The 7,195-nt window shown below is 33.9% G+C and overlaps 1 long non-coding RNA gene across 1 annotated transcript; it reads right to left on the bottom strand.

Annotated features, from left to right (window-relative positions):
• Nucleotides 1-864: 864 nt before the first annotated feature.
• Nucleotides 865-4,614, bottom strand: LOC140871161 (uncharacterized). The gene is made up of 3 exons (XR_012147630.1): nt 2,224-4,614; nt 2,060-2,141; nt 865-1,068 (listed from the first exon to the last, which is right to left on the bottom strand). It is a non-coding gene; the product is annotated as an uncharacterized lncRNA (long non-coding RNA).
• Between the last annotated feature and the right edge of the window lie 2,581 nt (nt 4,615-7,195).

The raw sequence follows: 7,195 nt of genomic DNA, 5'->3' as shown, positions 1-7,195 counted from the left end.
TGCCCTAGTTGATCGGCCTGGCCTCTAATCCATCAAACCAACCTCCAACCCTCGTTCATCCCGACCCTAAGAGACCTTAATAATCACTCAAACCATTTTAGTAGCCCCTCGAACGACCATGAACAGAAAACATGAAGAAACTTGATGCAACCATAATAAAAATGTGAATGATATGCATGAAACTCTTACGTTTTCTTGTTCTAAACAACATACAATTCATCAAACCATATTTTTATCATAAAATAGTGTATATAAGATTTAAACGGTGAGAAATAATGGAATAAAACATGCTTTTTCGTTTAAAATGCTCGAAAAACGTATATGGTAGCGTAGATCACGACACGATACGAACGAAATGCCTAAACCCTTAAATTTTTCCTTCAAAAATAGTGTGGATGTATGTGGGATGTGTGACGACTGCTGCTAACTTCCCCTCCTATGTTTTGAATGTGAAAAAGAGTTTGACGAAGATTGAAACTAGTCTTATGTATTTATTTGTGCAAATAAAGGGGTTGGACTTTTTATTAAAACACTTAAATAGACTTAGCCCATTATTTATCAACGTTAAAAATACTAATTTAACATTAAAAAGTCTTAATTTTATTTCATAATAAAAATATGATTTTTAATTTTATCTAAAAGCCCTTAAAATAGCTCAATTGGGTGAAAAATGGGCTTTTATATATATATATATATATATATATATATATATATATATAACCTGTAACGTCCCAATTCCTTATTGGAGCGTTACTCAAACATACATATTTAAAAATATAATTATTTGGGGGAAATTAAAAAAAAACTTTGCGAAAGCATCATCATCTTTATTAAAAAAATCGAATTTAAATGTGCACAAAAATAATGAAATAACATTCAAAAGACTTTTCAAATTATGGCCATAAAAAGAATTAATAAAGCTTTTTTTCCTCTCATCAACTTAAAATGGTTTGAACAACTTTCATTCATAAATCTCGCACTCATGTATCGCCCGCTGGACCGACCCTTGCCTCCTCTTCATGTCCCCCAAGTCGTAATCATCAATGAATGCATCAACATCATCGTTACCTGCACCATTCAAATATAGTGAGTCTAAAGACTCAGCAAAAAAATGCATAAAACGATTTTTTTGAAACATAAAAGGAGGAAAACATCATCATAGTCTTTCTTGCAAAACTTAATATAAATGCATCTTGATAAAACCATAACATAAAAAATTTAAGGTGTGATGAAGTATGTGAATTGTGGTAGCCATCATTAATGAGCCATTCATAGGTTCCTATTGTACAAACTATGATTGTAGAAGCTGACATTTAGCATTCCATTATACATATGATTATTGCAAAAAGCTAGCATTGGGGGTCCTATTATAAAGTCCCGAACTTTCAACTTATATATATATACCCCAAGTACTTCCCAACAAATTGCAGAAGCTGACATTTAGCATTCCATTATACATTTGATTATTTTGTCTACTAACAGAGTTAAGCCATCCTTCTTCTGGTTGTCTTCGCCTTCGATGGCAATGGAAGCAACTGCACGCCTCGTCAGAAAATTTGCTAAGAAAGTGGAGCCTGAGAAAATTTTTTGGGATATTTTTTCTCTATCCAAAGACAGATTTTGGGAGAAAAAATTTTCTCAAGTCTTATTGAATATTGTATAGGATAGTTACAAGACAGCCTGTCCATATAGGACAATCAAGGAGGAAATGATTTTACGTGCGTGGGCAAAGTTAAATTAATTGATGGAATGGTGCTCATCAAATTGTTCACGGAAGTTATAATTTTGCATGAAAATTGGTTTTAAATTATAACAACAAACGACAAATATCTTTAGAGTTATGAGATCATTCATAAAAATAATCATATATAATTTAACTTGTCATGGTCGCATGCAAGGATAAGATATTCGTTTAGTTTAATTGATATCGAAAGCCTTCCAATTTCACCAATCTGGAGCAATAAGAACACCATATAAATTCATGTATCTAAAAACATGACGATGCGGTTGTCAAAGTGAAACTACGCTACTAAAGGAGGAAAGTCTCCATCATATATACCTCAACTTGTGCTTCAGATAGAAGAACCTAGCAGCCAACAAAAAAGAGATATCTTTCCTATTAGCTCAGTAAGTTTTTTTTTCTGCGAGTAAAAAAAATCTGATGGTTAATTACTTAACGAAAACATTCGCAAGAATGTACCCCAAATGACGGATAAACCATGCCTTGTAAATCTCTTAGTCCTTCTACGGCCTGGTTGACTTCGTATATCCGGAGCATTGATTACATATCCTTCATCATTGTTGGTCTCGTACATGTCAAATGTCGGTATGAGATTGATCATTCCTTTATATGCTTGACGATACATTTCAATATGGAAATACCGATCACAAAAAGCATATAGCGACATTGACTTTGATTTAATAGCTGCACAAGCATGCTTGCACGGAAGCATATTAATCTGCCAAGATTTGCATGAACAAGTTCATTCATTCAAATCAACCGCAAATGATTTATCACCATCAACTACCTCAAATTTCCAACCACATGATTTGTTAATACTCAAGTTTCTGGATTCAATATATGTGGTAGCTAGAGCCTTCTCCTTCTTCGGGCTTAATTCCTGAACCATGACTGATGTTGTTTCCCGTCGTCTGTGCATCATGTTCATAATTTGCACACGTACATGATCAACCATAGAAACAATTGGAAGATGACGAGCTGGTTTAACCCAGTTGTTTCAACATTTGACAATGTTATTATTTATTACACCCCATCGCCTACCAGGAAACAAAGCATTTGCCCAACTTTGTGGATACCTGCCGAGCCACACAAATTGATCCAGAAACAGAAAAGTTGATAGAAGGGAATTTTTTGAATGGAATGGAAACCAAGAAGAAGGTGAAGAAAAAGATAAAATAAAACTACGGATTGAGCAGAAAACCATAGTTTAAAGAGTAGAAATATATTTCCCAACAAAATCAAAGGAATTGGAGTTCTGGAGCACTCAGACTAATGAGAACATGGAGATCATTGATGAACTATAAAACATAGGGAGAGAAACTTGGTCAAGACCATAGACATTTTATGTTCGAGTTTGCTTCCTAGACATGATCGATATTCTGAACTAACATGAATAAGAAGAAAAATTTAAACTACAGCTAAAGAAGCAGAAACGAAAACACAATAAAAAAGTTCTTGCTCCTTAGAAAACCCATTTTTAATGTTGACCTTGAACAAACGGAAACATTTTCAAGCCAAGCTGACTGATTTCTCAACATTTTGTGTTGTTCCCGGCTCCCCATTAGCCAAGAACCTCGAACCATACTGTATTGACCTGCATATCTTATCCCTGGTTTCAGCTTTGTTTAGATAAAAAATAGCAAGAGAAAGTTCTGCACTGGTGGAATCCAATGAACTCATGTTTTATCTCGATGAACCTAAAAGATCCAGCTCCCAACTCAATTAATATGCATCAGGCAGTACCTTTCCAGAAAAATTCTTAGAATAGGGAAATATCAGAGACTGGAATGACATTACACAAGCAGTAAAGCAATTTAACATTAATGAATTTTTTTTCTAAAAAAAAAGCTCGATGAATCACGGTTATGAGACAAACTACTGGAACCTGTCTTCACAACAATTATTAGGACATTCAAAGATAATAAAAATCTTTAAAAGTTTCTGAATGTAAAACTGATACAAAGCATGTCTAAGTTTCCTTTATAATCTTGGATTTATGTCTCTTAGATACTGGAATAAGTATGTTGGAGCATAATGCATCCACAAATGATCACATGGAGAAGCCTCAAAAAATATATTTTCCGACAAAAGAACAATCAGCAAAATATCGATAGGATTCGTGAAGAACACAACTCGTGCCAATTCACTTCACGACAGGGGCACCAATTCAATAGTAGGTAAAGACATAGAGGCAACCACAACCAAGAACCAGCTCCAACCACCCTCCAACCACAAGGACCAGTGCACGAGAAGGAATAAAAGAACTCAGAAATACCCAAAACTAAATCCAAAATTTATGGAACCAGCCAGTTACCTCAAGAAGGAGGTAGATTCGAAGCAAGCAAAATGACAAACACTTGGTGGCCAAAATTTTGAATCACGAATCAAAAGCAAAAGGGCACCAAATTCAGTACCAAAATAACATTAAAAAACACAAAAACAATGCAACAAACACCCACGAGAAGCCTACAAACTCTAGACACCAAGGGAAAATCCAGAACACCAAATCGATGCAAGCTAAAATGCACATCTGCGATTTTGTTCAGCAGATGCACTCAGCAATTCTCGAGCTCTAACACCCTTCAAGAACACATCAAAACCACCAAAAGATCTCACCCAAGCTGTACACCAGCCCTGGGAAGCCACAGAAGTCACTTACGCAATCACCTCATTTATGCGCAGCTCGTGAAATAGCAGAAGGGGAAATGGAAACGAGAACTAAGCAAATACAGCAACAAACTACACAAATGAGGTCAAAATCCACTGGTTGATGTCGCCTAGGACTGGACTACAAAGTCACGAAGATCTCCAGCATGTTTCTGATGGTGTACGGGCAGCGAGGGTGGCAGATTGGGGATGGGGTTAGGGTTTGACGAGAAATTGTTTGAGAATGAATAGAAAAAGATGAACAACGTTTTGTTCAATTAATTTTTGTTATTTTATAATTAGTTTAATTTTTTAAAAAAATTCAAACACAATAGTTTTACACAATGGTTTATTAAAACCGTTGACTTTGACTTAAAAAAAAATGCACAAAGACAACGGTTTTAAAAACCGTTGTCGTAGACCCCAAAAAACACGCACATAGACAACGGTTAATTAAAACCGTTGTCGTAGGCCATAAAAAACCCGCTCATAGACAACGGTTTTTTAAAACCGTTGTCTTTTACATATATAAGACAACGGTTTGTTTAAAACTGTTGTTGTTTTTCATTAAAATAAGGCTAACGACAACGGTTTTTGTAAAAAACCGTTGTTAAAGGCCAAAAGACAACAGTTTGTTTTTAAACCGTTGTATTTTTAGTGTGGTTAATTAACATATTTGTTGTAGTATAGGCTCACCGCCCATTAATTACAATTAAAAGTTTAAAAATATTTAACTCTCCCCATAAATAAAATTTACTGCATCTCCTTAAACTTAATTTAAATAAAAAATATTTTCTTAACTCGTTCTAATGCTAGACTCGTCCCTACGAACCAACTTAAATACGAACCTAAAACTTTAAAAATCATTCATATCACATAAAATTTCAGGCATTCAAATAAATCACATAATTAAATATAAGCCATTCATAGGTTCCTATTGTACAACAAGCATCTGGCATTACGCCCGTAACTTTTATTTTTTGGATAGCCGCTCTGGAGCTCATTCCGAAGTGCATACCCCGTATAACCATCCCATGAGACATGTTTGAATAGCCGCTCCGGAGCTCATCCCGAAGTGCATACCCTGTGCAATCACCACAATACGCATAAACCATCAAAATATTTTCCATATAACATATCATATTATCTCATATCATGGTAAAACCATGCTCATACAACTTCTCCTGATGCTAACATGCCTTTTTGGACCTTACAAAACCCATAATTTTCTATAAATTAAGTATTAAAATAATTATTTAAAAACTCTTAAAAATATTAGACATAAATTTCGATGAAAAATTTTTACATCGTTCATTCATGGTCCTATCTACGCGATCGTAAATCAACTTTTCTAAAAAATCCGTAACTCTCGACATAATTGGGTTAAATACCATAATTAATAACTTTAAAACATATAAACATAACACTTAATTCACATAAAATATCATTTAACCCTTTTTAATATATTTTTAAAATAATTAATTTCCTAGTTATGAATGCGTGATATCAAGGCCATAACTTATAATATTTTGAAAATTTCATTTCAACTTCTAACTCAAATCCTAATAGTTCTTTTCAAGTTGGGAGCGTGATATCAAATCGGAATAGAACGAATCCTAATAGTGATTTTCAAGTTCTGAGCGTGATATCAAATCAGAATTGAACGAGTAGAAGAAAAGGAAACGAATCATAACAAAACAGATAATGATTCGATTGAATTTGAAATCATAATCATAGCCGTTTTAAAAAAATACATAATTAAGCCCGCTTACCGATTCTCTACGTGAATGATTGAATTACTCGGATTGGTGTACCACTTATCTTTCGAATTAGTCAACTTGGAGAAAGGTGAGAGAAATATCGAACTATCGCATCGATATGAAATTTGGTCTAGTAATTTATAATGAAGTATGTAATTTCTAAACGGTATAGATCAGGTTTGGAGGCTATTTGAATTATATTTTGGATGACGAACATAAGTTTTCTTGCAATGCGGAGTTCTAACCGTTGGATCGGGGCTGAAAATTTTGTCTAAATATTTATAACATATCGTGGGACATTCTTAATGGTAAAGATCGGATTATAAATGGAGTGCTGTGCTTTCGAACTCGAAGATCTCTAGAACGTTTCACCTACTTCTTTCTTGACTCACGAGTGAGAATTTGTAGTCTAATTTTTGCCACGTTATCTATTTATAGGCACTTCAAATTTATCTAGTTTTGTTAAGATACCTAGTTTTAAAAATGTGAATAGGATTCTATCCTGAACGTTTGATTCTTTCTTGATTTGCAAATAATTTGATAAGACTAATCTTTTTATCCTGAAAAATATTCTATCTTGATATGATTATCTCAAAATCCTGTTACTTAGTATTTTTATTCCAAAAATTCATTCATCTGGATTCTTTAAATCCGAAAATTCTGGGCTTCACAATATGTCTCGCATGTTATCGAATGATATATATACAAAATACATAATTTAAATATTTTCCTCGAATTTTTTCGAACATTAGTTTGGAGTTGATCTTGGTGTGGAGAAATTAAAAGCAATTGTGTGGTACAAGAAAGCTCTCACCTAGAAAAAGTAGTGGCCTGATTGTAGGAATGCCCGTATTTTGGTGAAACCTCGTCCTATTCAAGCGTAGACAGGACAAACATTGAAAGCTCATTAGTCACATAAAAAAGCAAGCACGACAGGGAAAACGTTGCCCCTTGATGAGTACTATATTGAGGTTTCCCACGAATTAAACAGTCTGTTCATATTTTTTTAATATATATTCATAAAATATCTTTTCACTTTTACTAGCTA

This window comes from Henckelia pumila, unplaced genomic scaffold, assembly GCF_033568475.1.
Source record: "Henckelia pumila isolate YLH828 unplaced genomic scaffold, ASM3356847v2 CTG_429, whole genome shotgun sequence".
Classification (NCBI taxonomy): Eukaryota; Viridiplantae; Streptophyta; class Magnoliopsida; order Lamiales; family Gesneriaceae; genus Henckelia; species Henckelia pumila.
Note: the sequence above shows the minus strand (reverse complement) of the source record. Positions and strands in the feature narration are given on the sequence as shown.